We start from the raw sequence: 24,631 nt of genomic DNA on the forward strand, positions 1-24,631 counted from the left end.
TTTTTCGCCAGGCCTGACTTGCATGCAAAATTTGGTGACTTTTTGGGCACGTTTAGGGGGGCAAAAAGGCCCTCCTTTCGTCAGAAGAAAAAGAAAAAGAAAAAGAAAAAAAATTCCTACAGATACAATAGGGCCTTCGCACTGAAGGTGCTCGGGCCCTAATTACAAAAATAACAAGACAAGCATTTTAAATAGAGGCACATTTGTTGTCTAACGGTTGTGTTCTCAAACACAATATTTAATAAGCCCTGCATGCCATCCTCCATGCATACCATAATGGATGTGGGTGCAGAGTTTAGTGCATAGTCACATATACATTAGCAAAGAGAGCCACTAGAGAAGGCTTCAACCCCCTGAGGCAGACTATGCACTTCCTAAGTAGATCATTCTGCATTGTCACAATGTTTCCACAAAATTTTGTTGGACGAGGCTGTGTAGTCCTTTCATCACCAGTAAGGCTAAATGAGTTGTGTCAGGCTCGCTAATGCATGCTGGTGGCTCTGCAACTTCCTTTGCACATGCTCATGAGAATCTTTCATGTGTGCGCACATGAGATTTATACATTTTTAAGCATTCACCTTCATACTTCCATATCCTTACCTGGTCCTCCTTCCAGTGCAATTGAGTGTGATGGCGGGCTGGTCAAGGGCAGAGTTGGACACTAACTCAGCAGGTCAGCACTTGTAATTGCAACCAGTCATTGGTTAAATGCTCCCTCAGTTTCCCAGTCATGCTGAGTGGGGACATTATAATAATGAGGGTGAGAGGCAGACACAGGGAAGGTGATGGAGTCAGAAAGGGAAAACGAGAAGATTAGGCAGGGAGGAGGTGAAAGTGAGGTGGTAGAAAAAGGAGGCAGGGAAGAAGGTTAATCGGAGAACTAGAGGGCGTTTTGTCAAAGCAGACACAAAGCCAGGGTGATAATACATTCATTATGAAAAGAATGAAAAGGGTTTACACAAAAGTGATTCGTTCACATATCTAAAAACATATTTCTTTTTCTCTTTCAAGAATCTGCTACATATATGTAATGGAGATAAAACGGCTCAAGACCAAACAAGCAGTAAAAGTGTTGTGGTAACAGATAAGGGCTGATAACAAAAACGATGACAGCTTGACAGAAAATACTGAAGATAATTATGTGAAAGCTGTAATCCTTTAACTTTCAGCCACTTTCATCTCTCTAGTCGTTGAGGGTTCCGAAGGTTAACACAAATCTTTGATGATTGCATTAATCTACAGGATGTTCCTCATTAAACCATTTTCTTTCTTGCTCTTGCCCATAGCCTCATCACAACTTGAAATTTGCAAGAACAACTCTATACGTATCTTTGCAGTTCAGATATCTGTCTTTAATATACAAAATGGCATCTTGTCACTGTCTGAGGGACCTTCTTCTGCACTTTACACATTTTATGTTTCACGTGTGTCAGTTGCTTCTGAAGTCCTTAAATTAAATGTAATGTATACTAAGCAAGCAGAAGTATAGTACAGATTTGACGTTGAGTTTGAAGTCATAGGAATCAAGAAATATTGAGATATATAACAGTGTTTTTTTTCTTTAAACCCGTGACATGAATATCCCATGCAAAAGCTCCTTCCACCTCTTCAGACATGTTGTCTCTCTATGTCAACAACCCATATATGGAATATATTCACATGTTGCTTATGTTTTTTGTTGTTTTTGTTTTTTTAATAATTGAATGTGTAAAAAATCAGTTCACTTCATTTATATAGTTTAAATTGGCAACAAAGGCTATCTCAAGGCATTTTGTAGCAAAAGTAAACAATTTCAGTCCGATTCTCTATCACACTCATCCAATTATAATCCAAATGTTATCCACTGTGGTCGAATTCATTATAACTATTCTCATGCACTGCAACTGCTAAGGAATTGGATCACTACTATTCTGTCCTCAGGCATGAGCATGCAAAGGGTGGCAGGCAACACTGAAAAGGAGAATTTCCTTTTAACAGGAAGAAAACCAGACTCAGGGACTTGGGCTTATACATTCCCTTTTGCCTTCAAAAACATCCTTCATCCCCTCTGTGCCCCTCTCTTACACCCCATTTTCTCAGTCTGGTGCTCACTGGTTCCCATCTCTCATGGCCAGTGTTTAGATCCAACTCTCCCTGGTGTCTCAGTTTGATAGCTCCCTCTGCACCGATGCTACGACTCAGGACTGGAATCCTTCTCAAGAGCGTACACACATACCGACACGTACACATTATGTATTGAGTAGTATTTGTGGTGTCCAGGCTTTAAAGTCTACCTCGGATGAATCAAATGGTTCTGCGTTTTCAAGCCAAAAAAAAACTTTGTTGTTCGTTAACTATAATGATATAATCTAAACATTAACTTACTAAGAAAAGGTCAGGTTGTAAACATCAGCTCTTTTGTCTTACTGGATATTAAGTGTCTGCCATTCTGTAATTTGTTTCAATACATTTAGAAATAGTATGCAAAGCTTACAAAACTTAACTCGTGAAAGAGACAGAATAAACTTCTTGCTAAAGTTTGAGGTGAGTTTCCGGTTGGTTTAAACGTGTTTTGGAAGCGTAGCTGCGGACTGAATCACACTTTTAACTTTTTGACAATCTTGTCTGTTTAAAAAAAAAAAGGAATAAGCATTTAGCTATACATAAAGCTTTGTGTTGATCAAAATGGGGCTAAATTTAGTAGAAAAGTGTCAAGATGCCAAACAATCCTGCAAGAGAAGAAAACCCACTGTCCCTCACATCTCGCTGCCTTGCCTGCAGTAGCAGTAGCTATTTACAGATTCACTATTACCTAGAACATACATGACAAGAAAAAAAACTTTACTCAAGGATATTAAAACCAGGGATTTTTTTTCAAGGATTAAATACATAAACAGTTATACAAAGAAAAAACAGCAAAGCTTATCATACAATCCCTGCGGATCAAAACTAATAAAATCTTTGTAAAAGGTTAAACTTTCAAAAACAGAATACTTTTAATAAATGTACTTTCCATAAACGCTTTATGTCTGAATGACTCCTCTAGTAATTTCGGTAACATTTTAGGACTGCAATCCCACTGGCTGAGCATATACGTTTGCTCAAAAACACACAATAATAGCAATAGTGGATTCATCTGACATATGATCAGCTATTTAGAGGAAGGCACTATTACATACAAGAATACCATTATTGTTAGATTGACTTGTATACAGACAACCAACCAGTGTATACAGAACCAAATTTAATTTGCATAGGTTTCATGCAGTGCAAAAAATGTATGTGCAAAAAATCTGCAGGCAGAGTGGAAATGAATATACATTAATAAATATTTGGTATGTACTTTGTACAAAAATGTACAGCGGAAGCAGGAAGGGAATTTTCTGATGGCTTGGGGGACAAAGCTGTTGTACAACCTGGTGGTCCTTCAGTGCATGCTGCGGAACCTCTTTCCAGAGGTCAGCTGGGTGAACAGTCCATCATGGGGGTGGGAGGAGTTATTGCAGATCTTTCTGACCCAAGACATACAGCGGTTCCGTCCAATGTCCTGAATGGAGGGGGGAGAAGTCCCAATGATTCTCTTCGCTGTCCTCACCACTCTCCTCACATCCTTCCAATCGGAGGCACTACAGCCTCCACACCACACATAGATACAGCTGGTAAGAATGCTCTCTCTGGTGCTTCTCTAGAATGTACTGAGGACGGGTGGCGGCAAGAGTGCTCTTCTCATCCTCTGCAGGAAGTACATCTGCTGCCGTGCCCTCTTCACCAGTGTTTATCGACCAGGGAAGTCGTTTTTGATGTGCACCCCCAGGACCTTAGTGTTGCTGACCACCTCCACGGTCTTGTTGTTGATGAGTATGGCTGTATAGCATGGCAGGGCTGGTTCTGCCACTTCCTCTCTAGGCCAAGTTGTTGTCGTCCCACCACTGTAAAGGCCCACCACTGTTGTGTCATCTGCAAATTTCACAATGTGGTTAGTGGCATGCCTGGGATTCATTCAGTTCCTTCATAGTTTTATCTACAGTAATTAACTGCTGGACTTGTTTATTTTTTTCTAAGCATCTAAGCTACATAAACAAAAGAGAACAGTGTGGCAGGGCGAGTGCCACGGGGCCCGACCGAAGGACGGAGAGACACAGAGTTTCGTGCAGAACCGTTTATTTAATAATCACCCACACACAGTGCACAAGCACCTCCGCCAACCGCAGCCCAGTCCCTTCTCCCAGAGCAGCCCTGCCTTATCAAGGCAGGCAGGGTGGAGAGGTTGATGGGACACAGCTGTGACCCATCACCTGAGTGATTGCTGCTCCTCCACTCTGCCACACACCCCCATCGCCAACCTCAGGCCGGGGTCCATCCGGCCGAGCCTACTCCCCCCCCCCCCCGCCCCCCTCGGAGCGGGAGAGGAACCGTCTGCGCCCCCGGGCCTTCCTGGTTCAGACGACCGCCGAGCCCCGTCGGGAGGTCGCCCTCGGCGACGGGCCGACCAGCGGGAACGGTCGGGCGGCCGTCCTCGGCGACGGGCCGACCGCCGAGAAAGCCGCTCTCGGGACCGGGCCCATGGTGGCCTCGGGTCAGACAGTGCGTCCAGGACCACCCCCTCCTCCGTGATGCGGACCCGCGCCGGCCGCTGGTCCGCCTCCAGGACCGCCTCCTCCACGGCGCAGCCCTGGTCTGGAGCTGGTGTGTCCAGGACCGCCTCCTCTGTCACGGCACCCTGCTGGTCCACCTCCACCTCTGCAGCCGACTCCCCCTCCGACTCCGTCCCAGGAGCCGTCGCCTGGCGGCCCGCAGCGACTGCCTCGCGGCCGGTCGGCTGCAGCTCCACCAGCGCTGCCGCGGCAAACCTCAGGCGCGGAGCCGGGGTGGGCCGCTCCGTCGGCCCCGCCGTCTCGGGAGCCGCCGCTTGGCGGCCCGCAGCTTCTGCCTCCCGGCCTCTCAGCTGCAGCGCCGCCAGCTCCTCCCGCGCTGCCGCGGCAAACCTCAGGCGCGGAGCCGGGGTGGGCCGCTCCGTCGGCCCCGCCGTCTCGGGAGCCGCCGCTTGGCGGCCCGCCGCTTCTGCCTCCCGGCCTCTCAGCTGCGGCGCCGCCAGCTCCTCCCGCACTGCTGCGGCGAACCTCAAACGTGGCGCAGGGGTGGGTCGCTCCGCGGGCATCAGCGCCGCCAGCAAAGCGAGCTGATGCCCGCCCTGGTCCCGAAGCACGGCTGCCAGGTCCGCCATGGCAAGGGCGAGCACCTCCAGGGCCCGCTCCGTGCCTCCTTTGTCCATCCCGTCGGGCCCCACGTTGGGCACCAGTGTAGCAGGGCGAGTGCTACGGGGGCCCGACCGACAGGATAGAGAGGACATGGGGTTTCAGTGCACAAACGTTTTATTTCCAATCACCGCTCTCACACGTGCACAAGCACCTTCTCCAACCGCAGCCCAGTCCCTTCTCCCAGAGCAGCCCTGCCTTATCAAGGCAGGCAGGGTGGAGAGGTTGATGGGACACAGCTGTGACCCATCACCTGAGTGATTGCTGCTCCTCCACTCTGCCACAAACAGAATAAAGTGTTGGAGCTGCTCACTGTCTCATGATATCATTGTTTGCAGCTGCTTCTACCCGCTGCTTTGTTGTGTGAACATGCAGCATGTTTGTCAGCTTGATATGAATTTTGATATGAAAACAACACATTACCTCTAGAAATATTTCTTCAGCGGCTTACATTCACTTAGCACTTACAGTAAGATGAATTAAAATGGAAAAACAATAATGAAAAAAAATAGTATTCTATAAAAGTAACTGTATTGTCTTGCTTGATTCACTATCTAATCTTTCATCGATATTAGTGTAGCACCATTGCTCTCTTTGTCACCTTGACAGGCATGTTGGCATGTAAGAATATTAACACAAACATGATCAGTATCTAAATGACAAGATCTCATCCCCTTAACAGTGTGATTACACCATCAGTGTTACATATCTCAAGTAAAAATATAAAGTGTTTTAACTAAGTGTTTTAACTTACTATAACATCTAATCACAAACAAAGAAAATAGTGTCCAAGCTAATTGGCCTCCTTTCATCTGCATGGCCCTGGGTGCTAATGTTGACCTTAATTGTGCGCATAGTGTGTGTGTTTTTGTTAGAATACAAAGACAAAAAGTGTATGACTAGTATCATGGCAGTCAATCAGAATGAAACACTGCACACCAAGGATGATGGATGACACCTCCTGCAAACATCCATATGCAATTATGGTGCATGAACAAACGACAAGTTTGAGCTTATGAGTTGGAGAACTTGTTGAAAAAAATCATATGGATCTGCAAATATTTACAAGTTTACAGTTTACAGTAGTTTACAGTTAACATATACATAAATACCTGGAACAACAGTTGTGTCCATACTTGAGCACTCGCAGATGGCATTTTAATCAGATTTCATATTAAATAGAAAATGTTTAATACATGGCCTAAAATAGCTACACCTCCTCAACTTTACATAAGAGGACCATGACCTCCTCTTCACTGTTGATGAGGCATGGTCATGTGCACAGTGTATATGTAAGTGCCTAAACAGACAAAAACCACAGGCATAGAACACCAAAAGGAAGGTACAGATTCACGTCATACTCCAACACTACTTGTGAGACAGACAGGCACACACACATTTGGATGGCAGGTAATTTTAGCAGACAAAAGAACCAAGGTGTTCGCCCACTGCCATCTTAATGCACCCTGACAAAAGCGAGCCGTTTCACACAATACCTTTCAATCATAATGTGTTTATGTTTGCGTTCCCTCACTTCAAACAGGGGCTTCTTTGTCTGTCTCTTACCACTTTGCTATCCCAAAGAGAGATGTCAATACACTCCGCACAGAGCCATTTTATGGATATTTCAGAGATGGACAGCCATCACACATTTGACGATTTCCATTTAGAAAGGGGGAAATCTTCAAAGTTCAAAGTTGTAATGTACGAGTGGAAATGATCAGAAGATAAAACAGTTATCACTTTAATTTTACTTAAGTCTATCCATCATATCTCCAGCATGAAAACCTCACACGAATGGAAGCATACAGTAAATGCATTATATAAAACACATGCTTTACTATAGAGCATTGTTCCCGATAAACTGCTTACATACCTCATTGGGTACCATTGCCAGTAAAAGTAAAAAAAGGACACCACTATTCATTCTCCCTGCAGAAACTAAACTGAAGGTGTTCTTTTACTAAAGACATCATCATAGACAGACACTGACGTGCATCCATGCACATTCCTGGACAAACATTTACTCACTAGCAGACACACACTTGTGGAGTATTAAGACAAAGACAGTTTATTGATGTTAATTCAATGTTGAATTATGGTCAAAAAGGTTGACTTTTGGTTAAGGTTGACAATTGATGGGGGATCAACCATTAAACAATCATCCAAATCTACCCAATTAACCAATGTTGGAAAGATTTCATTGATTCAATGTTGTTTTGTGGTTAAATTTTAATGACGTCTAATCAAAGTTAAATCAACATATGCCGTTTGTCGCTGGCCAGGCTTCAATGTAGCTTCAACATGGATTCAATATTTCCGCCTAACCATATTTGAATGTTGATTCACTCATATTTTGCAATCTGGGTATACTGTATAGTGGCATATATATATATATATATATATATATATATATATATATATATATATATATATATATATATATACATATATATATATATAGTGGGGCAAAAAAGTATTTAGTCAGCCACCAATTGTGCAAGTTCTCCCACTTAAGAAGACGAGAGAGGCCTATAATTTTTATCATAGGTACTTTACACTTCAACTATGAGAGACAGAATGGGGGGAAAGAATCCACTTACTTTTTACTGAATTCATTCCTCAGTAAAATAAGTATTTGGTCACCTACAGACAAGCAAGATTTCTATTTTTCACAGACTTGTAACTTCTTCTTTAAGAGGCTCCTCTGTCCTCCACTCGTTACCTGTATTAATGACACCTGTTTTAACTCGTTATCAGTATAAAAGACACCTGTCCAAAACCTCAAACAGTCACACTCCAAACTCCACTATGGCCAAGACCAAAGAGCTGCCAAGGGACGTGAGAAACAAAATTGTAGACCTGCACCAGGCTGAGAAGACTGAATCTGCAATAGGTAACAGCTTGGTATGAAGAAATCAACTGTGGGAGAAATTATTATAAAATGGAAGACCTACGAGACCACTGATAATCTCCCTCCATCTGGGGCTCCATGCAAGATCTTACCCCGTGGGGTAAAAATTATACCAAGAACGGTGAATAAAAATCCCAGAACCCCACGGGGGACCTAGTGAATGACCTGCAGAGAGCTGGGACCAAAGTAACAAAGGTACATCAGTAACTACACTGCCAGGGACTCAGATCCTGCAGAGCCAGACTTGTCTCCCTGCTTAAGACAGTACATGTCCAGGCCCGTCTGAAGTTTGCTAGAGAGCATTTGGATGATGCAGAAGAGGATTGGGAGAATGTTATAGGGTCAGATGAAACCAAAATAGAACTTTTTGGTAGAAACACAACTTGTCGTGTTTGGAGGAGAAAGAAAACTGAGTTGCAGCCAAAGAACACCATACCTACTGTGAAGCATGGGGGTGGAAACATCATGCTTTGGGGATGTTTTTCTGCAAAGGGACCAGGACGACTGATCCGTGTAAGAGAAAGAATGAATGGGACCATGTATCGTGACATTTTGAGTGAAAACCTCCTTCCATCAGCAAGGGCATTGAAGATGAAACGTGGCTGCGTCTTCCAGCATGACAATGATCCCAAACACATCGCCCGGGCAACAAAGGAGTGGCTTCGTAAGAAACATTTCAAGGTCCTGGAGTGGCCTAGCCAGTCTCCAGATCTCAACCCCATAGAAAATCTTTGGAGTGAGTTGAAAGTCAATGTTGCCCAGCGACAGCCCCAAAACATCACTGCTCTAGAGGAGATCTGCATGGAGGAACGGACCAAAATACCAGCAACAGTGTGTGAAAACCTTGTGAAGACTTACAGAAAACATTTTACCTCTGTCATTGGCAACAAAGGGTATATAAAAAAGTATTGAGATTAACTTTTGTTATTGACCAAATACTTATTTTCCACTATAATTTGCAAATACATTCTTTAAAAATCAGACAATGTGATTTTCTGAATTTTTTTTCTTCATTTTGTTCAGATATACCTGTGATGAAAATTACAGGCCTCTCTTATCTTTTTAAGTCAGAGAACTTGCACAACTGGTGTCTGACTAAATACTTTTTTGCCCCACTGTATGTGTGTGTGTGTGTATATATATGTATATATATATATATATATATATATATATATATATATATATATATATATATATATATGATGTGTATAGTCATTGTACTCAAATTGTGTAGGGCACAGTGAGACATAGCACATAGCTACCGAAAGTAAAAGCCATTGAATGAAATCCGCCTCAGCTTAATGATCCTTATTTGAGCCTGAATGATTTGCTGCAGCCATTATGGCAGATGCAACATCTTTTCATTCCACGGAAGAATCAAGGCTCCTCTTTTAGTTTGCAAATTGGGTCTGAATAGAGTAAGTACAGTACTTTTCCTTTCCAGAGAATAAATAAGGCATTTATCAATGTAATGTTGGCCATGGTAAATGTTTTGATATTTGTTGGACGCAAAGCATCATCATTAACATTGACAAGCACAAAATATTCTTTTAAAGCCTTATCACTATGTTTTAAATATGTGAAAATCAGTCCTACATTTAAAATACTATTAAAAAGATGGGATTTGGTGGTTAAAAGTTTTAATCAATGAATAACCAAGCTTTTGGTCTGGATAATATTGCAAAACACTAACTATAATACTAAACATTTTTGTAAAATAAAGCTGTTCCGAATATTTAAATTATATATATATATATATATATATATATATATATATATATATATATATATATATATATGGATAATAGAGGTTAATACTGCACCCTCCACACATACACACCAGACTGGCCTAAGAAAACCTATCTATGGCTGCGCACTGTACTTGTGGTAGTACAGTGCACGCAAAACAAAAGAGCTGCCAGATCATATCATTACCTGCATTTTTTTTTCAACTCCTTGGCAAAGCCAAAAGTGGGAAGTGCAAATCAAAATCAGGAAGCGTGTTTCAGATTGCCCCCCAAAAGAATGAGGCTTCTCCTTGACCCTCCTGTGCTTTGCAGTCTAGTAGATTAGCTGCACCACAACAGAGGCCGGTACTATCATCAGGCTGCAGCTTCCTCAGCCCCACTGGTCGCACAGCTATTGCTCTCACACACAGATACATAACTGCTCACATCCACAAGTCATACAAAAATGCACATCTGTGTGCTACTTGTGACTACACATAAACCACGAATAGACCCCGGATGTCTTTGGCCCTATTTTTTCTAACTGTGCCTGAAGGTTCATTAGTAACTCTGAGGCCAATTCAAAGGGAGCAGCGCTTTCAAAGCCTCATCCACACACACACACACACACACACACACACACACACACACACACACACACACACACACACACACACACACACACACACACACACACACACACACACACAAACTCAGGCAATGTTTTTTCCTTCCATGCCAGTGCATACATCTTCACTCCAATACTGTGTACATATACATATATATAAGAGGTTGAACCTTTATCACAAAGTCCATGTGAGTATAATCACATGCAGTGTGGCTCTAAAAAAAAGACTTCATCCTGTAAAGCCTGATGTCACTAGCAACAATTCTGTATGTAATTACTTCAAGGTCATTTACAGCACTCAGCTTTGAAGTTTAGCAATGAAACATCAAAAGTGTTTTTTTTTTCCCCCTTTCCCTCTTTTTTCATCTCAGGATTTCAAAGCAGCAGGATGCCACAGAATTAAGCAACAAAAAAGAGAAGGGTGAAATGGGGTAAGACATTGTGGTTGGATAATTCCTCCAACCTATCCACAGTTTACAGCTAGTTTTTTTGTAGATAAAAATTATAATATACACAGCCTCAAAAGAAACATTTTGTTTTGATGCAAAATGCTTGCCGTCCGTGTGATGGCGTGTGCGCGTTCAAGTGGACGTAGGTGTTTCAGATGAGAGGAAAAGTGGAGGGAAAAATGTTTCAGATGAGAGGAAAAGTGGAGGGAAAAATGATCACGGCTGTGATGGTGACCATGGACAATTTGATATTTGACATGTTTATGCAGAAACTCTGTGTATGATACAATATACTGAGTTTTTGAAGAAACATTTTTAGGTAAAAGGTAACATTCTAATGAAGTGGCATTAGAATGTTCCCTGTTACAGTTTGCACAGACCAGGCACTAATACTGAAAATGAATCAATTTTACAGAAGGACACAGTAATATTTTTTAACTTCTTTATGTTTTTGAGGTGCTTTTAGTCTATATCTTTATTTATTCAATTATATTTTCCATGCCATGTTAACACTATGAAAGTTAAAGTTAATAAACGTGGCTCCATATGACACTTTGAATTCAGCTCATGTGGATTTGATTTAGAACTGACTTGTTCTGTCATTTGTGTACAATAAAAAGATAGACAGGCATACAGACAAACTGTATACGTATGTTTTTGTTCCATATTTATATGACAGGCAGCAGGTCAATAGGGGGAGCACTGGCACTGAATTCTTTCCACTCAAAGCACTGAATATCAGTTAAGTGATACAATCCTGGAGCTTGGTGGGGGAAAAAAAAGATTTATGCAAATTTTGGAAATTGTAAAGAACAATTAACTAATTCTGCTTTCAACTTTAGTCTTTTGCTCCTTTGGTTTGTCATTTTGTGATGCCCCACAGTGAACTCTGAAAAGGACATACTGAGCCTTAAAATTTAAAATACATTTGGAATAAAACATAATTGGCGAACCATTTAAATTACTGTAACTTGGAACAAGAACTCATTACCAAAATACCTTTTAAAGAACAGGATTGTTCAAGTCTTTGAATAAAGACTCTTCCCTGTTACTAAGACTGACAAGTTATTTAGCAATTCATAAAAAGTGGTCCAAGCGATACCTTTCCAGCAGTCCCAGTAACTCTGCAGAATCGAGTTTCCAGAATCCAGCTCTTCCTAATCAAACTGAACAACCCCCCCATATTAATTTATGGTCAACTAAATCTGAGTCAGATTTAGATTATAACATTATAATTATTACTGTTATTTACACTTTGTATTAGGGTCAAAGTCAATTATTTTCCTGGGGACAAATGGCTCACATCCTAATTTTTAAGATACACTCACCAGCCACTTATTTCAACTGCTCATTAAAGTGAATTTCTAATCAGCCAATCACATGGCAGCATCTTAATGCATTTAGGCATGTAGACAGGGTCAAGACGATCAGTTCAAAACGAGCATCAAAATGGGGATAAAAGGTGATTTAAGTGACTTTGAACATGGCATGGTTGTTGGTGCCAGACGGGCTGGTCTGAGTAATTCCGAACCCTCGGATCTACTGGGATTTTCACGCACAACCATCTCTAGGGTTTACAGAGAATTGTCCTGTAGCCCAGTCTAAAAGCACAGGCAGACTAGAGGGCATAAAATCCAGTGTAAGTGTACTGTATATATAGTTGCATTTTAAAGCCAAGACATTCATATGGTTAAAAATGCTTAAAAACAGATTTAAAACTGGTTAAAAAGCATGAGTTAAAATGGTTAAAATATATGCACTGGATAAAATGTATAAAAGTCATATGTAAAGTTTAATAAGTTAATTTAAAAGACATTCATGCTCTTTTAAGAAATATCTGTGCAATCAGCCGTGCAACCTACCGTATTTTGTGCACTATAAGGCGCACCTAAAAACTTTAAATTTTCTCAAAACCTGGCAGTGCGCCTTATAATGTATTGCGCATTATATATGATCATTACGTTGATTTCTGTAATTGTAGTCTGGGGGATTTTGGGTACTGTAGTCGGTGTCTCCGAAGTAACGGCGCTAAAAATGGTGCTAAAAAGCTGAAATTTATTACAGTCCCACATCACTTGTGTAAAGACCCCCTTTAAAGAGACATGCTTACGACGCAGAGTTCAATCTGAAGGCTATCAGCCACGCGGATTGCGTGGGAGCAGTGGATGGTGGAAGGGGAACACGTTCACCAAGACGGGACGGCAGCGCCGCGGATACGCCACCATCTGGATGCCTGGGCTGATATCAGCCTCAACTGTGGTCCGAGCTTTTACAAAGGCTGGAATCGTCACAGACGTTCAAGATGACAGCAGGGACGCTAAATCGCATCATGTCGACTGTGACGAGATGGAGCCGGGACCATTGGATGCTGCACTCGCCCAGCTGTTCCGTTCCGACACGGAAGAAGAAGATTTCCAGGGATTCGGGGATTAAACTGCAAAAGTTCCCCTCTGCTTTCTTTTGGGGAGTGAACAAAGTTTTCAGAAAGCTGGTTTTTATTTTGTTAATAAAGTTTTGACTTATAGTAACTTCTTTTTTTAAAATTTCCTGTAGCATTTTGTAGCATTTCCTGTAGCGCAGATTTTTTTATTTAATTTAATTTTTTTTATTTAACCTTTGTTTAACCAGGAAGTCCCATTGAGATACGAGATCTCTTTTGCAAGGGAGACCTGGCCAAGACAACAGCAGCAATAAAATACACAATACAAAATACATCACTCAGAAACCACATCAAACAGTATATCCATTCTACAGATAACAACTACATTCTTCAAGTAAATTGTTTCTTAACAAAGATTTAAATTCACCAAGCGAAACCAGGGTGCTTAAGCGGGTGAGATCTTGTAAACCATTCCATGTCAATGGAGCAAAGTGAGAAAATGCAGTCTTACCTAATTCAGTGAGTGCTCTGGGAGTTTTTAAAAGTAGCCATCTAGTGGATCTGGTATTGTAGCTGCTAGAGGCTCGACAAATGAGACTACAAAGGTAAGGAGGAAGCTTACCCAAGATGGTTTTATATATGAAGATATACATGTGTGTTTTCCTCCGTAGATAGAGGGAGGTCCATCCTACCATTTGGTAAAGTACACAATGGTGAGTAAGCCATTTGGCATTGGTAATGAAGCGTAGGGAAGCATGGTAAACACTGTCTAGCTTCTTTAGCAAGGAGGAGGCAGCATGCATATATATTATGTCACCATAGTCAATAACGCTTAAAAATGTAGCTTGAATAAGTTTCTTTCTAGCCTCAGTAGTAAAACATTGTTTGTTGCGAAATAAAAAACCCAACTTTAATTTAAGTTTCCTTGTGAGGTTTTCAATGTGTGCTCTAAATGACATCCATCCATCCACAGATCCATCAGGTACATGTGTAACTCAACCCCAGCCACTATACTGCGGTATCTTACCGTATATATTCCGTGCGCCTTATAGGCAGCGTGTTGCTAAGAGTATTTCAAGTTTATCTGCAAGGTCAACTATTCGTGTTCCTGATAATAACTTGTTGGTATTCGGAAAAAAAGGTAAATTAAAGCTGCAAGCAGCGATGAACGGGCCCTCGCACTCACGGCCACCGCCCCCCATAAGCATATCAGAAATGACACCACCCACGACTCTCTATGTCAAACCATTCAAAAGTTATAGCAGAAAAAAGGAACAACCAATCAGAAGTAGGGGCGGGGCTAATTCAGGCCAATGAAGGTCAAGGACTCAATACCGAGTCCCATGACACCACCCACGACTCTTTATGTCAAACCATTCAAAAGTTATGGCAGAGAAAAGTATTCTAGGGGGCGCTGTTGAGCCGTTAGGCCACGCCCATTAATGCAAACCATGAAATATCAAATGCATCGCCAGGCCTGGCTTGCATGCAAAATTTGGTGACTTTTGGAGAACTATCAAATATGGACCAATCAGATGAAGGGGGGCACGCTTTTTGGCGTCTAGCGTCGCCACGGTAACACTTTTGAAAGAGAAAAGTAATGCGCGTAGTTGCAAGATGAAGACGCACATTTTGATGTATAACACACCTGGGTGCACGTTACGGTTCGGGCAGTATTAATTGGCGAAGGAATGGCATAAATTGCGCCAAAATTACACAATTAATTCAAAATGGCTGACTTCCTGTTCGGTTTCGGCCATGATGCCAAGAGACTTTTCTTTAAGTTGCAACATGATACAGGTGTGTACCGATTTTCGTGCATGTACGTCAAACCGTATTGTGGGGCTTGAGGCACAAAGTTTTCCGGGGGCGCTGTTGAGCCATTTTGCCACGCCCATTAATACCAACCATGAAATATCAAATTTATCGCCAGGCCTGCCTTGCATGCAAAATTTGGTGACTTTTAGGGAACTATCAAATATGGACCAATCAGATGAAGGGGGGCACGCTTTTTGGCGTCTAGCGTCGCCACGGTAACACTTTTGAAAGAGAAAAGTAATGCGCGTAGTTGCAAGATGAAGACGCACATTTTGATGTGTAACACACCTGGGTGCACGTTACGGTTCGGGCAGTATTAATTCTCAAAGGAATGGCATAAATTGCGCCAAAATTACACAATTAATTCAAAATGGCTGACTTCCTGTTCGGTTTCGGCCATGATGCCAAGAGACTTTTCTTTAAGTTGCAACATGATACAGGTGTGTACCGATTTTCGTGCATGTACGTCAAACCGTATTGTGGGGCTTGAGGCACAAAGTTTTCCGGGGGCGCTGTTGAGCCATTTTGCCACGCCCATTAATACCAACCATGAAATATCAAATTTATCGCCAGGCCTGCCTTGCATGCAAAATTTGGTGACTTTTAGGGAACTATCAAATATGGATCAATCAGATGAAGGGGGGCGCGCTTTTTGGCGTCTAGCGTCGCCACGGTAACACTTTTGAAAGAGAAAAGTAATGCGTGTAGTCGCAGGATAGAGACGCACATTTTGATGTATAACACACCTGGATGCACGTTACGGTTCGGGCCGTATTAATTCTCGAAGTAATGGCTCATATTGCTCCAAAATTACGCGATTAATTCTGAATGTTTAAAATGGCCGACTTCCTGTTCGGTTTCGGCCATGGCGCCAAGAGACTTTTCTTTAAGTTGCTACATGATGCAGGTGTGTACCGATTTTCGTTCATGTACGTCACACCGTATTCTGGGGCTTGAGGCGCAAAGTTTTTTCTGTCTGAACCAACCAGATGAAGGGTGGGCGCGCTTTTTGGCGTCTAGCGTCGCCACGGTAACGCTTTTGAAAGAGAAAAGTAATGCGTGTTGTCACAGGATGAAGACGCACATTTTGATGTATAACACACTTGGGGGCACGTTACGGTTCGGGCCGTATTAACTGCCGAAGGAATGGCATAAATTGCGCCAAAGTGACACGATTAATTCAAAATGGCTGACTTCCTGTTCGGTTTCGGCCATGTCGCCAAGAGACTTTTCTTTAAGTTGTGTACTGATACAGGTGTGTAGCGATTTTCGTGCATGTACGTCAAACCGTATTGTGGGGCTTGAGCCACAAAGTTTTCCGGGGGGCGCTGTTGAGCCATTTTGTCACGCCCATTAATGTAAACCATTAAATATCAAATTTTTCGCCAGGCCTGACTTGCATGCAAAATTTGGTGACTTTTTGGGCACGTTTAGGGGGGCAAAAAGGCCCTCCTTTCGTCAGAAGAAAAAGAAAAAGAAAAAGAACTAGAAAATTTCTGGAAATTTTGATATGGGCATGCCCTACTGCCCATTCGTCCCCTCTTGCTGCTTTGGTTTGGGGCTGTAGTGGTTGTGTTCGGGGTGGTTCTATGTCAGTTTGAGGTGTTTTTACGCTTGTATTTCATTCATTCCTGTGCTCCCAATAGTTATTAATGGGGCGCGCTTTTTGGCATCTAGCGTTGCCACGGTAACACTTTTTACTGAGAAAAGTAATGCCCATCGAGGAACCATGGAGACGCATCCAACGATGTATGCCATGTATGGGTGCATGTTCCGGTTCAGGCTATGTTAACGGATAGGTTTTTTTTTTCACCATGGTACAAAACCCCATCCGAATGAATGGGGCCATTTGGCCTGGATTTTGACATAAAATTTCCTTAATTCCCAGCTTCATGAAATTTGAGTATGTTGAATTCCACAGCGTGCCGAGTCAGGGGACATTTGTACGATGTCTCTACGATAACCTGTTGCCTAGCAACAAGCGTCCAAATTCAAACAGAAATAAAAAAAAAAATGAAAGGTCAATATCGCGAAAACTGTAGTAATTAGCATAATGAGGTTGTAGGGGCCGTTACTGCCAATCGGGCCGAGTGTTTGAAAGTTTCAACCATGTCTCTACGATAAAGTTCGGCCGAGCAATAAGCGTCCGAATTTTCGCCTTTTTTTTTGCTTTTTGGCATGTAGCGTTGCCACGGTAACACTTTTTACTGAGAAAAGTAATGCCCATCGAGGAACCATGGAGACGCATCCAACGATGTATGCCATGTATGGGTGCATGTTCCGGTTCAGGCTATGTTAACGGATAGGTTTATTTTTCACCATGGTAAAAAACTCCATCCGAATGAATGGGGCCATGTGGCCTGGATTTTGACATAAAATTTCCTTAAATCCCAGCTTCATGAAATTTGAGTATGTTGAAGTCCACAGCGTGCCGAGTCGGGAAACATTTGTACCATGTCTCTACGATAACCTGTTGCCTAGCAACAAGCGTCCAAAGTCAAATGGAAAAAAAAAAAAAAAAGAAAGGTCAATATCACAAAAACTGTAATACTTGGCATAATGAGCTTGTACGTACCTTTAGGGACAATCAGGCCGAGTGTTTGAAAGTTTGAACGATGTCTCTACGACAAAGTTCGGCCGAGCAATAAGCGTGGGAATTTTCGCCTTTTTTTTTGCTTTTTGGCAACTAGCGTTGCCCCGGTAACCCCTATTACGGAGAAAAGTAATGCCCATCGAGGCATGATGGAGACGCATCCAACGATGTATGCCATGCATGGGTGCACATTCCGGTTCGGGCCGCATTAACGGACAAAAAAAAGTGCGGAATAAGAATAATAATAAAAAGAAAAGGGAAACCTTTTCTAGATACTAATATATCGCCTTCATTTTCATGTTTTTCCTCGTTTTTCCGGCCGTGTTTTAGTTTTTGGGGATTTTTTTTTTCCACATCAGAGCGGGGTCATGCTGTACACCCGCTGGTGCGCAGTGGGACTTTTGCGACTTTAGCTTGTTAGCAAAATGCTAGCAACATTGCCCTTTGGGCCATTCTGGACGATTGCAATATGGTCATGCCATTACTTGGCATGCCCATAATTAAAGCTGCAAGCAGCGATGAACGGGCCCTCGCACTCACGTCCACCGCCCCCCATAAGCATATCAGAAATGACACCACCCACGACTCTCTATGTCAAACCATTCAAAAGTTATAGCAGAAAAAAGGAACAACCAATCAGAAGAAGGGGCAGGGCAAATTCAGGCCAATGAAGGTCAAGGACTCCATACAGAGTCTGATGACACCACCCACGACTCTCTATGTCAAACCATTCAAAAGTTATAGCAGAAAATCGGGACAACCAATCAGAAGAAGGGGCGGGGCTAATTAAGGCCAACGAAGCTTAAGGACTCATTACAGAGTCCCATGACACCACCCACAACTTCCTATGTCAAACCATTCAAAAGTTATGGCAGAAAAAAGTATTCTAGGGGGCGCTGTTGAGCCGTTAGGCCACGCCCATTAATGCAAACCATGAAATATCAAATTTATCGCCAAGTCTGTCTTGCATGCAAAATTTGGTGACTTTTGGAGAACTATCAAATATGGACCAATCAGATTTCAAAATGGCCGACTTCCTGTTCGGTTTCGGCCATGGCTCCAAGAGACTTTTCTTTAAGTTGCGACATGATACAGGTGTGTACCGATTTTCGTGCATGTACATCAAACCGTATTGTGGGGCTTGAGGCACAAAGTTTTCCGGGGGGCGCTGTTGAGCCATTTTGCCACGCCCATTAATACAAACCATGAAATATCAAATTTATCGCCAGGCCTGCCTTGCATGCAAAATTTGGTGACTTTTGGGGAACTATCAAAAATGGACCAATCAGATGAAGGGGGGCCGCGCCTTTTGGCGTCTAGCGTCGCCACGGTAACACTTTTGAAAGAGAAAAGTAATGCGCGTAGTCGCAGGATGGAGACGCACATTTTGATGTATAACACATCTGGGTTATCGATACGGTTCGGGCCGTATTAATTCTCGAAGGAATGGCATATATTGCTCCAAAATTACGCGATTAATTCAGAATGTTCAAAATGGCCGACTTCCTGTTCGGTTTCGGCCATGGCGCCAAGAGACTTTTCTTTAAGTTGTGACATGATACAGGTGTGTACCGATTTTTGTTCATGTACGTCAAACCGTATTGTGGGGCTTGAGGCGCAAAGTTTTTTCTATCTGAACCGATCAGATGAAGGGTGGGCGCACTTTTTGGCGTCTAGCGTCGCCACGGTAACGCTTTTGAAAGAGAAAAGTAATGCGCGTAGTCGCAGGATGGAGACGCACATTTTGATGTATAACACACCTTGGTGCACGTTACGGTTCGGGCCGTATTAACTGCCGAAGGAAGGCATAAATTTCGCCAAAATGACGCGATTAATTCAAAATGTCCGACTTCCTGTTCGGTTTCTCGACATGACGCCCAGAGACTTTTCTTTAAGTTGTGTACTGATACAGGTGTGTACCGATTTTCGTGCATGTACGACAAACCGCATTGTGGGGCTTGAGGCACAAAGTTTTCAAGGGGGCGCTGTTGAGCCATTTTGCCACGCCCATTAATGCAAACCATTAAATATCAAATTTTTCGCCAGACCTGGCTTGCATGCAAAATTTGGTGACTTTTTGGGCACGTTTAGGGGGGCAAAAAGGCCTTCCTTTTGTCAGAACAATAAGAAGAAGAAGAAGAAGAAGAAGAATTAAAGCTGCAAGCAGCGATGAACGGGCCCTCGCACTCACGGCCACTGCCCCCCATAAGCATATCAGAAATGACACCACCCATGACTTCCTATGTCAAACCATTCAAAAGTTATAGCAGAAAAAAGGGACAACCAATCAGAAGAAGGGGCGGGGCTAATTCAGGCCAATGAAGGTCAAGGACTCCATACAGAATCTGATGACACCACCCACGACTCTCTATGTCAAACCATTCCAAAGTTATAGCAGAAAATCGGGACAACCAATCAGAAGAAGGGGCGGGACTAATTTTCACCAATTATGGTCAAGGACTCAATACCAAGTCCCATGACACCACCCACGACTCTTTATGTCAAACCATTCAAAAGTTATGGCACAGAGAAGTATTCTAGGGAGCGATGTTGAGCCGTTAGGCCACACCCATTAATGCAAACCATGAAATATCAAATTTATCACCAGGCCTGGCTTGCATGCAAAATTTGGTGACTTTTGGAGAACTATCAAATATGGACCAATCAGATGAAGGGGGGCACGCTTTTTGGCGTCTAGCGTCGCCACGGTAACACTTTTGAAAGAGAAAAGTAATGCGCGTAGTCGCAGGATGGAGACGCACATTTTGATGTATAACACATCTGGGTGCACGTTACGGTTCGGGCAGTATTAATTGCCGAAGGAATGGCATAAATTGCGCCAAAATTACACAATTAATTCAAAATGGCTGACTTCCTGTTCGGTTTCGGCCATGACGCAAAGAGACTTTTCTTTAAGTTGTGACATGATACAGGTGTGTACCGATTTTCGTGCATGTACGTCAAACCGTATTGTGGGGCTTGAGGCACAAAGTATTCTAGGGGGCGCTGTTGAGCCATTTTGCCACGCCCATTAATACCAACCATGAAATATCAAATTTATCGCCAGGCCTGCCTTGCATGCAAAATATGGGGACTTTTAGGGAACTATCAAATATGGACAAATCAGATGAAGGGGGGCGCACTTTTTGGCGTCTAGCGTCGCCACGGTAACACTTTTGAAAGAGAAAAGTAATGCGTGTAGTCGCAGGATGGAGACGCACATTTTGATGTATAACACACCTGGGTGCACATTACGATTCGGGCTGAATTAATTCTCGAAGGAATGGCATTGCTCCAAAATTACACGATTAATTCAGAATGTTCAAAATGGCCGACTTCCTGTTCGGTTTCGGCCATGGCGCCAAGAGACTTTTCTTTTAGTTGCGACATGATACAGGTGTGTACCGATTTTCGTTCATGTACGTCACACCGTATTCTGGGGCTTGAGGCGCAAAGTTTTTTCTGTCTGAACCAACCAGATGAAGGGTGAGCGCGCTTTTTGGCGCCAAGCGTCGCCGCGGTAACGCTTTTGAAAGAGAAAAGTAATGCGTGTTGTCGCAGGATGGAGACGCACATTTTGATGTATAACACACTTGGGTGCACGTTACGGTTCGGGCCGTATTAACTGCCGAAGGAATGGCATAAATTGCGCCAAAGTGACACGATTAATTCAAAATGGCTGACTTCCTGTTTGGTTTCGGCCATGTCGCCAAGAGACTTTTCTTTAAGTTGTGACATGATACAGGTGTGTAGCGATTTTCGTGCATGTACGTCAAACCATATTGTGGGGTTTGAGTCACAAAGTTTTCCGGGGGGCGCTGTTGAGCCATTTTGCCACGCCCATTAATGCAAACCATTAAATATCAAATTTTTCGCCAGGCCTGACTTGCGTGCAAAATTTGGTGACTTTTTGGGCACGTTTAGGGGGGCAAAAAGGCCCTCCTTTCGTCAGAAGAAAAAAGAAAGAAAGAAAAAAAATTCCTACAGATACAATAGGGCCTTCGCACTGAAGGTGCTCGGGCCCTAATAATTCCTGCAATTACAATAGGGCCTTCGCACTGCAAGTGCTCGGGCCCTAATTAAAGCTGCAAGCAGCGATGAACGGGCCCTCGCACTCACGTCCACCGCCCCCCATAAGCATATCAGAAATGACACCACCCACGACTCTCTATGTCAAACCATTCAAAAGTTATAGCAGAAAATCGGGACAACCAATCAGAAGGAGGGGCGGGGCTAATTCAGGCCAATGAAGGTCAAGGACTCCATAAAGAATCTGATGACACCACCCACAACTTCCTATGTCAAACCATTAAAAAGTTATAGCAGAAAATCGGGACAACCAATCAGAAGAAGGGGCGGGGCTAATTAAGGCCAACGAAGCTTAAGGACTCATTACAGAGTCCCATGACACCACCCACAACTTCCTATGTCAAACCATTCAAAAGTTATAGCAGAAAAAAGTATTCTAGGGGGCGCTGTTGAGCCGTTAGGCCACGCCCATTAATGCAAACCATGAAATATCAAATTTATCGCCAAGTCTGTCTTGCATGCAAAATTTGGTGACTTTTGGAGAACTATCAAATATGGACCAATCAGATTTCAAAATGGCCGACTTCCTGTTCGGTTTCGGCCATGGCTCCAAGAGACTTTTCTTTAAGTTGCGACATGATACAGGTGTGTAGCGATTTTCGTGCATGTACGTCAAACCGTATTGTGGGGCTTGAGGCACAAAGTTTTCCGGGGGGCGCTGTTGAGCCATTTTGCCACGCCCATTAATACAAACCATGAAATATCAAATTTATCGCCAGGCCTGCCTTGCATGCAAAATTTGGTGACTTTTGGGGAACTATCAAAAATGGACCAATCAGATGAAGGGGGGCCGCGCCTTTTGGCGTCTAGCGTCGCCACGGTAACACTTTTGAAAGAGAAAAGTAATGCGCGTAGTCGCAGGATGGAGACGCACATTTTGATGTATAACACATCTGGGTTCACGATACGGTTCGGGCCGTATTAATTCTCGAAGGAATGGCATATATTGCTCCAAAATTACGCGATTAATTCAGAATGTTCAAAATGGCCGACTTCCTGTTCGGTTTCGGCCATGGCGCCAAGAGACTTTTCTTTAAGTTGCGACATGATACAGGTGTGTACCGATTTTTGTTCATGTACGTCAAACCGTATTATGGGGCTTGAGGCACAAAGTTTTTTCTGTCTGAACCAATCAGATGAAGGGGGGGCGCGCTTTTTGGCGTCTAGCGTCGCCACGGTAACGCTTTTGAAAGAGAAAAGTAATGCGTGGTGTCAGAGGATGGAGACGCACATTTTGATGTATAACACACCTGGGTGCACGTTACGGTTCGGGCCGTATTAACTGCCGAAGGAAGGCATATATTTCGCCAAAATGACACGATTAATTCAAAATGGCCGACTTCCTGTTCGGTTTCTCGACATGACCCCCAGAGACTTTTCTTTAAGTTGCGCCATGATACAGGTGTGTACCGATTTTCGTGCATGTACGACAAACCGCATTGTGGGGCTTGAGGCACAAAGTTTTCAAGGGGGCGCTGTTGAGCCATTTTGCCACGCCCATTAATGCAAACCATTAAATATCAAATTTTTCGCCAGGCCTGACTTGGGTGCAAAATTTGGTGAGTTTTTGGGCACGTTTAGGGGGGCAAAAAGGCCCTCCTTTTGTCAGAAAAATAATAATAATAACGCGAAGAATTCCTACAGATACAATAGGGCCTTCGCACTGTAAGTGCTCGGGCCCTAATTAAAGCTGCAAGCAGCGATGAACGGGCCCTCGCACTCACGGCCGCCGCCCCCCATAAGCATATCAGAAATGACACCACCCACGACTTCCTATGTCAAACCATTCAAAAGTTATAGCAGAAAAAAGGGACAACCAATCACAAGAAGGGGCGGGGCTAATTCAGGCCAATGAAGGTCAAGGACTCCATACAGAGTCTGATGACACCACCCACGACTCTCCATGTCAAACCATTCAAAAGTTATAGCAGGAAATAGGGACAACCAATCAAAAGAAGGGGCGGGGCTAATTTTCACCAATTATGGTCAAGGACTCAATACCGAGTCCCATGACACCACCCATGACTCTTTATGTCAAACCATTCAAAAGTTATGGCAGAGAAAAGTTTTCCGGGGGGTGCTGTTGAGCCATTTTGCCAAGCCCATTAATGCAAACCATGAAATATCAAATTTATCACCAGGCCTGGCTTGCATGCAAAATTTGGTGACTTTTGGAGAACTATCAAATATGGACCAATCAGATTAAGGGGGCACGCTTTTTGGCGTCTAGCATCGCCACGGTAACACTTTTGAAAGAGAAAAGTAATGCGCGTAGTCGCAAGATGGAGACGCACATTTTGAGGTATAAGTCACCTGGATGCACGTTACGGTTCGGGCCGTATTAATTGCCGAAGGAATGGCATTAATTGCGCCAAAATTACACAATTAATTCAAAATGGCCGACTTCCTGTTCAATTTCGGCCATGGCGCCAAGAGACTTTTCTTTAAGTTGCGACATGATACAGGTGTGTACCGATTTTCGTTCATGTACGTCAAACCGTATTATGGGGCTTGAGGCTCAAAGTTTTTTCCCTCTGAACCAATCTGATGAAGGGTGGGCGCACTTTTTGGTGTCTAGCGTTGCCGCGGTAACGCTTTTAAATGAGAAAAGTAATGTGCGTCGTTGCAGGACAGGGACGCACATATTGATGTAGAAAAAAAAAAAATAGCTGACAAAAAAGTCTGGATACTGCGGGAATCGAACTCTGATCTCTGACTCCAAAGACGGGAACACTCTGGCTGAGCTAAGACTCAGCTTCTCATTTCTATTTGACCTACTGACTTACGAGAGACCAACAT

Source organism: Cololabis saira, chromosome 15, assembly GCF_033807715.1.
Source record: "Cololabis saira isolate AMF1-May2022 chromosome 15, fColSai1.1, whole genome shotgun sequence".
Lineage (NCBI taxonomy): Eukaryota > Metazoa > Chordata > Actinopteri > Beloniformes > Belonidae > Cololabis > Cololabis saira.